The 8,116-nt window shown below is 43.4% G+C and overlaps 1 pseudogene; it reads left to right on the top strand.

Moving 5' to 3' along the window:
• Positions 1-345: 345 nt before the first annotated feature.
• On the top strand, positions 346-5,359 carry LOC112246400 (annotated as a pseudogene).
• Positions 5,360-8,116: the final 2,757 nt, after the last annotated feature.

The raw sequence follows: 8,116 nt of genomic DNA, 5'->3' as shown, positions 1-8,116 counted from the left end.
GTTTTTGATTCTTAGGGGTGCGACTGCATCTAGGATATTGTGCAAGGTTAAATTGAGTTCCTCAGTTAGGTGGTTAACTGATTGTTGTACTCTGATGTCCTTGGGTATGTGGAGGGAGTCTGGAAGGGCATCTAGGAATCTTTGGGTTGTCCGAGAATTTATAGCACGACTTTTGATGATCCTTGGTTGGGGTCTGAGCAGATTATTTGTTGCGATTGCAAACGTAATAAAATGGTGGTCCAATAGTCCAGGATTATGAGGAAAAACATTAAGATCCACAACATTTATTCCACGGGACAAAACTAGATCCAGAGTATGACTGTGGCAGTAAGTAAGTTCGGAGACATGTTGGACAAAACCCACGGAGTCGATAATGGCACCGAATGCCTTTTGGCGTGAGTCTGTGGACTTTTCCATATGAATATTAAAGTCACCAAAAATGTGAATATTATCTGCCATAACTACAAGGTCTGATAGGAATACAGGGAACTCAGTAAGGAACGCTGCATATGTCCCAGGAGGCCTGTAAAGAGTAGCTATAAAAAATAATGTCAGAATAATAGTACAGAGAATGATTTATTTCAGCTTTTATTTATTTCATCACATTCCCAGTGGGTCAGAAGTTTACATAAACTTAATTGGTATTTGGTAGCAATGCCTTTAAATTGTTTAACTTGCTTCCCTTGAATTTTGGCACATTCCTTCTGACAGAGCTGGTGTAACTGAGTCAGGTTTGTAGGCCTCCTTGCTCGCACACGCTTTTTCAGTTCTGCCCACACATTTTCTATAGGATTGAGGTCAGGGCTTTGTGATGGCCACTCCAATACCTTGACTTTGTTGTCCTAAAGCCATTTTGCCACAACTTTGGAAGTATGCTTGGGGTCATTGTCCATTTGGAAGACCCATTTGCGACCAAGCGTTAATTTCCTGACTGATGTCTTGAGATGTTGCTTCAATACATCCAAATAATTTTCCTTCCTCATGATCTCGTTTATTTTGTGAAGTGCACCAGTCTCTCCTGCAGTAAAGCACCCTCACAACATGATGCTGCCACCCCCGTGCTTCATGTTTGGGAGGGTGTTCTTCAGCTTGCAAGCATTCCCCTTTTCCTCCAAACATAACAATGATCTTTATGGCAATTATGGCCATTTTTGTTTCATCAGACCAAAGGACATTTCTCCAAAAAGTACGATATTTGTTCCCATCTGCAGTTGTAATCTGTAGACTGGCTTTTTTTATGGTGGTTTTGGAGCTGTGACTTCTTCCTTGCTTGATTGGCATTTCAAGTTGTCGATATAAGACTCGTTTTACTTTGGACAAAGATACCTTTGTACCTGTTTCCTCCAGCATCTTCACAAGGTCCTTTGCTGTTGTTCTGGGATTGATTTGCACTTTTTCGCACCAAAGTACGTTCATCTCTAAGAGACAGAATGCGTTTCCTTCCTGAGCAGTATGATGGCTGCGTGGTCCCATGGTGTTTATACTTGCGTACTATTGTTTGTACAGATGAGCGTGGTATCTTCAGGTGTTTGGAAATTGCTCCCAAGGATGAGCCAGACTTGTGGAGGTCTACAATTTTCTTTGGATTTTTTCATGATGTCAAGCAAAGAGGCACTGAGTTTGAAGGTAGGCCTTGGAATACAACCACAGGTACACCTCCAACTGACTCAAATGATGTCAATTAGCCTACTTGAAGCTTCTGACATAATTTTCTGGAATTTTCCAAGCTGTTTAAAGGCACAGTCAACTTAGTGTATGTAAACGTGAGTGAAATAATCTGTCTGTGAACAATTGTTGGAAAAATGACTTGTGTCATGCACAAAGTAGATGTCCTAACCAACTTCCAAAAACTACAGTTTGTTAATTAACAATAAATGTGTGGAGGGGTTGAAAAATGAGTTTTAATGACTCCATCCTAAGTGTATGTAAACTTCCGACTTTAACTGTATTTTAATGAGTGAGAAACAACCATTCCTAACACACACAGCATGCTAGCAGATATCCATAGACTTCTATTCATTGTGCTAATGCTAGTTAGCTTAGGCTCACAAAGCTACCTCTAACTTTATTCATACTGGACGCAGAAACATGGTATCCACGAGTTCATCTGATTCTGTGGATGTATGAAAACTTTGCCAAAATCCCAAAGTGATGCCTTTAATGCAGTAAGTTACTGAAACAATTACAAAAATGGTGAATAGTCAAATCAGTGAGCAGCTGCTCTTGATCATTGTCATAAAGCCACAGCTGCCCGCTCGTGTTAGTGAGTGTCAATGTCCACTTTAGGTATAATGCCAGGAGCCAATTGTGGATTTGACTGGTCTAATGCAGTTACAACCGATATGCGGATGTCGGCTAAAGCAGATCTGCTTGACTAGAACCCTAAACATTCAAATCCCTTTGCTGCAGGATTATTTTGCTGTGACAATTTAGGTCAAATTAAGAGCCTACATCTGTACTTCCCTCAGGTCAAACAGAGCAGTTCAGCATGAGCTGGAGGGAGACATCAGCGACAAGGTGACAGCTCAGAGGATAGATAAGAGATGTCACCATCTCAGGAAAGTGTCAGATGGGATCAGCTACTACAGAGGGATTGTTAGACTTGACCCTTTGTGAGTAGTACCCACCCACTAGTTTAGGGCAGAGGGTTGAGAGACTTGACCCTTTGTGAGTAGAACCTACCCACTAGTTTAGGGCAGAGGGGTCGAGTGACTTGACCCTTTGTGAGTAGTACCCACCCACTAGTTTAGGGAAGAGGGGTCGAGTGACTTGACCATTTGGGAATAGTACCCACCCACTAGTTTAGGGAAGAGGGGTTGAGAGACTGAACCCTTCAAGAGTCAGAGGCCCTACCCATTCACAAGTTTAGAAATTAATGTTATACAGCATTCTGATTGGAATGGAATATCTAAATGTTCTTAGAATATAAAGCACTCAATCCCAAACTAAACCACTACGCCTGTGTGTCTCCTGGCGTAGGATCTTCCAGTCCTCACCACTGTGGCCTTATTGTACTTATTCTCCATCTTGACCATCCTCTCCCTGCCCGACTCGTGGTCTAAGTTCACAGACGACAACATCCTTCACTCCCAGAGACAGCGTGCGGTGTCCCACAAGCTGCGTGACGAGATTGAGATCCTGCTGAGCACCATGTCCAACGAGATGTGGAACCAGTTCAACACGGTCAACGTGGCCTTCACCAACAGTATGTCAGAGACCACCAAAGCCAAGAACAGACTGCAGACACACCTGGCTAAGGTGACTAATGGTTCCCTGACCAATGACCATCAGGTTCATCTCTCATGTTCTAGTTCCTTTTCCATTCAGTTCCATTCAACTCATTGAGATGCAGTTTGGTTGTATCTTGCTATACATCATTGTTCTTCAACATCAGGTCCACGGGGTAGTAAGGAAGGCATCCTAAACTGCCTGCATACCATAGCTGATTATTTCTGAGTTTTGGCTGCTGTCTATGATTTGTCTCAAACTATTGAAGAGTTTATTACATTTTTGTGAAATCTTTTATGACAATAGAGAACAAATGTTTATTATTATCTAATTGCTTTTACTGTTTAATGAATGAGGAGAAAAATAAAACTCCTTTCATGCCCTTTTACTTGAGGCCAACAATCAGTGTTTAATGGGCAGAGACATGCAGACGAAGACCATGTAAGTGTTGTGGAATGATCACCTTCTCCACTGGTCTAGGCCTTATATGCACTGTCATCTTGTTATGGAAGCCAGGCATGCAAAGTAACTCACCAAACTCTGTTTACTGCAAAGATAATAGTCTTCTCAAAAGAGGGACACCAAAAATAGATATCTCTGCATTGCCTGTGTTCAGCACTTTCCACTGATACATACCCTGGGTAGTGGAGTAGTGGACACTGGAGCCCATTGTTGTTAAAGGGCTAATTGGAGGTTGCTGGGCTCTATCCACCTCAGCAGTTCTCTGGTCTTCTTCATTGACAGCAGCTATGATGTGAGGCACTCAGTCTTTAATTAAGCCAGTCAGCCAGCCAGTCAGTCAGACAGGGATGGTTCTGAGGAGTGGTGGAGTGATTCATGGGAATGAGATTACATGATAATGTGATGGTGGGATGAGAAGGAGGAGGGTATTGTATACAGTACAGTGTTCTTCTGATTTGATTTAAAGTTACAGTTGGGGTTGATTTTGCTTTTATCCATGGTGACTAAAAATGTCACATCACCTGATCGTGTGGTGTAAATCAACAAATCAACAAGTTTATTTGAGTGTCCTAGAACTCTTTACCACAAACCCTTACCCAGCAGGCAAAACTGGTTGCAAAAACATCCAGAGAATACAACCAGATTACAACCAAATTATAACCTGATTACAACCAGATTATAACCAGATTACAACCAAATTGCAACCAGATTACAAACAAATTACAACCAGATTAAAACCAGATTATAACCAGATTACACTGGGGGCTCCCGAGTGGCGCACCGGTCTAAGGCACTGAGTCTCAGTGCTAGAGGTGTCACTACAGACACCCTGTTTCGAATCCAGGCTGTATCACAACTGGCCATGATTGGGAGTCCCATAGGGAGGTGTACAATTGGCCCAGCATCGTCCGGGTTTGGCCAGAGTAGGCCATCATTGAAAATTAGAATACGTTTTTAACTGGTTTGCCTAGTTAAATAAAGCTTAAATAAATAAAAATACAACCATATTATAACCAGATTACAACCAGTTCTGGTTGTAACATTGTAATTACAACCGCTAGAACTGCTCTCCTCCTAAACAACTCAAATTCCTCTGTTTCCTTACTCCCTGGATCATCTCAACATCCCTTTCTCCTGTTTCTCCAGGAAATCTTCCAGACCGAGATGCTAATAGATAGCCTGAAGAAGGCCCTGAGGGACAAGGAGTGCCCCCTGATGGTGGTACAGACCAGGCTAGATGAGAGTACACATAGGCCTACCGTGGAGCTCTGCAGGACAACCCACACCACAGGTAGGGCTTGGGCAAGTGTAGGTATTTTATAGCCAGTTATGTTTTACACTTACATTCCCTCCTTTATCCTCTGTTTACTACTTCTTCAATCTGATTGTCTTGTCTGTCCCTGTCCTTGTCTCTGTCCCTGTTCCCCATCCCTGTTTCCATCCCAATCTCCAGACTGGTGGGAGAAGTGAAGGAGATAGAGGACACCATCCACAAGCTGCATGAGAGTGTGATGGAGGCAGAAAACACCCTGCAGAAGTTGGTGAAGACCAAGGCTGCCCTGGAGCATGACCTGTCCATCAAGGCTAACTCCCTGTTCCTGGTCAGGAGAAGTACATGGGCATAAGGAAGAGCTTCCCCAGCACCCCACTCCTGGTGGGATACACCTAAAGCTATCACATAGTATAACTAAGGGTGGTGGGATACACCTAAAGCCCTCACACAGCACTGTATACACTAAGAGTGGTGAGCTATACTCTGGCCATGACACAGTACTGTATACACTAACTGAGGCCCAGAGGCTTTCCTGGTCAAGAGCATTGCTCATAGCCAAGGAAAATTCATGGATCCCATAGCAATGAGCACCACATTTTACACAATTTACCCACAGGATTGGGTAAATTCATATACACTATTGTTTCTACACTATTGTACCGACCTGAACTGTACTGTTCTGGCTCCGCTTTTCACATTATCCTTTCTAGATTGGTTCCAGGTAAGCCCATCTGACCTATAGTGCTCTGGCCTGGTTCTTCCTACACTGAGGAACTAGAGCAGTATAGCTCAGGAGGGCTTGGCTCGGATATAGAGAATGATAGAGGACTCTAATGGCCAAGAGCTTGATTTAGCATGGGCAGCGCCATTAAAGACCTTCACCATTTTGGAGTAGGCAACTGGGTGGGACTTCCAGGTCATCAGGAGGGATCAGCCAATCTATTATACTCGTAAGTAAACATTCCCCCCAAAACATTTTTTATTGATGTTTATCAATTTTGTTTATCAAGTTTTGGAATGTTTATTGATCTTGTCTTTTCCTACTAACACTGACTTTGCGGCTAATTACGATTAAATAAAAATGTACTTACTATGACTGTGATATGTGGTTGTCCCACCCACTATCTTCCTATGAATGCACTTACTGTAAGTTAAACTTGACACTATCAATGCTGATACAAGGACTTGTCACTGATTTCTGATATACACTGTTTATACAAAAGTATGTGGACACCCCTTTAAATTTGTGGATTTGACTATTTCAGCAACACCCGCTGCTGACAGGTGTATAAAATTGATCACACAACCATGTAATCTCCATATACAAGCAATGGCAGTAGAATGGCCCTACTGAAGATCTCAGTGACTTTCAACGTGGCATCGTCATAAAAGGCATCCTTTCCAACAAGTCAGTTCATCAAATGTATGCCCTGCTAGAGCTGCTCCAGTCAACTGTAAATGCTGTTATTGTGAAGTGAAAATTTCTAGGGGCAACAACGACAGCCGTGAAGTGGTAGGCCACAGAACAGGACTGCCGAGTGCTGAAGCAAGTAGCGTGTAAAAATCGTCTGTCCTCGGTTGCAACACTGACTACCGAGTTCCAAACTGACTCTGGAAGCAACATCAGCACAATAACTGTTCGTCGGGAGCTTGTGTGTGTGTGTGTGTGTGTGCAACTGACTTTGGCTACCAACTTTCTCTTGCATCTAGAAAAAAATGTATGTGCCAGAACAGCCGAAAAAAAACCTTACTGAAGTCCAAAACGAACAAAACCGTCACAAATGTCTTCATGATATATGCCCAAACTGTTCCGAACTGTTTGGGCTGGGAAGCATGTGGACGCCTCAACACATTACTGGGCCCCATCCTTACCAGACACAGGCCCCCTATTGCTTCCCTTACTTAACTAGGCTCACATCTCTCATTGCTCAGTGATTAGACTTACTTATGGTTAGACAGGTCTCTCTCTCTCTCTCTCTCTCTCCCTCTCTCCCTCTATCTCTATCTCTATCTCTATCTCAACACCACAGCCGGGAGGCCTGAGGACCCACTTAGGGACATGCCGTTATTGTCCATTTTTGATCTGACACAGTTCCCCTTTGACCTCCTCTCCCAACACCCTTGGTGTTTTTCCTATTTTGTTGCATTACAACCTGTAATTTAAATATATTTTTATTTGGATTTCATGTAATGGACATACACAAAATGGTCCAAAATGGGGAACTGAAACTTATTTCAAAAAATGTAACAAAAAAAAATGAAGCCCCTAAATAAGATCTGGTGCAACCAATTACCTTCTGAAGTCACATATTTAGGTAAATAAAGTCCACCTGTGTGCAATCTAAGTGTCACATGATCTGTCACATGATCTCAGTATATATACAGTACACCTGTTCTGAAAGGCCCTATAGTGACTGCAACTCCACAAAGGAAAGGGGCAACAAGGAGCAACACCAAGCAAGCAACACCATGTACAACCGGGAAGAACTATTTGATATAAGAGCAACGTCATTTTACCAACATTACAACCAGGAATACGACTTTCCCGAAGCGGTTCCTCTGTTTGGACCACCACCCAGGACAATGGATCGGATCCCAGTCGGCAAACAAAAAACAATGGTGCCGCAGAAGGGGCAGACAGAGCGGTCTTCCGGTCAGGCTCAGTAGAAGGGCACATCGCTCACCGCTCCCGAGTATACTATTCGCCAAAGTCCGAGCAAGGGTTGCCTTCCAGAGAGAAATCAGATATTGTAACATTCTCTGTTTCACGAAGACATGGCTCACTCAGGAAGGGGGTGTATGCCTTATTATTAACGAGTCGTGGTGTGATCATAACAACATACAGGAACTCAAGTCCTTTTGTTCACCTGACACAGAATTCCTTACAATCAAATTCTGACCTCGTTATCTACCAAGATATTTCTCTTCGATTATAGGTGAACGGAAAGGCTGTGGAGCAACGAACCACCCTTGCTGTCTCTGCCTGGCCGGTTCCCCTCTCTCCACTGGGATTCTCTGCCTCTAACCCTATTAAAGGGGCTGAGTCACTGGCTAACTGGTGCTCTTCCATGCCGTCCCTAGGAGGGGTGCGTCACTTGAGTGGGTTGAGTCACTGATGTGATCTTCCTGTCTGGGTTAGCGCCCCCCCTTGGG

This window comes from Oncorhynchus tshawytscha, linkage group LG01, assembly GCF_018296145.1.
Source record: "Oncorhynchus tshawytscha isolate Ot180627B linkage group LG01, Otsh_v2.0, whole genome shotgun sequence".
NCBI classification, from domain to species: domain Eukaryota; kingdom Metazoa; phylum Chordata; class Actinopteri; order Salmoniformes; family Salmonidae; genus Oncorhynchus; species Oncorhynchus tshawytscha.
Note: the sequence above shows the minus strand (reverse complement) of the source record. Positions and strands in the feature narration are given on the sequence as shown.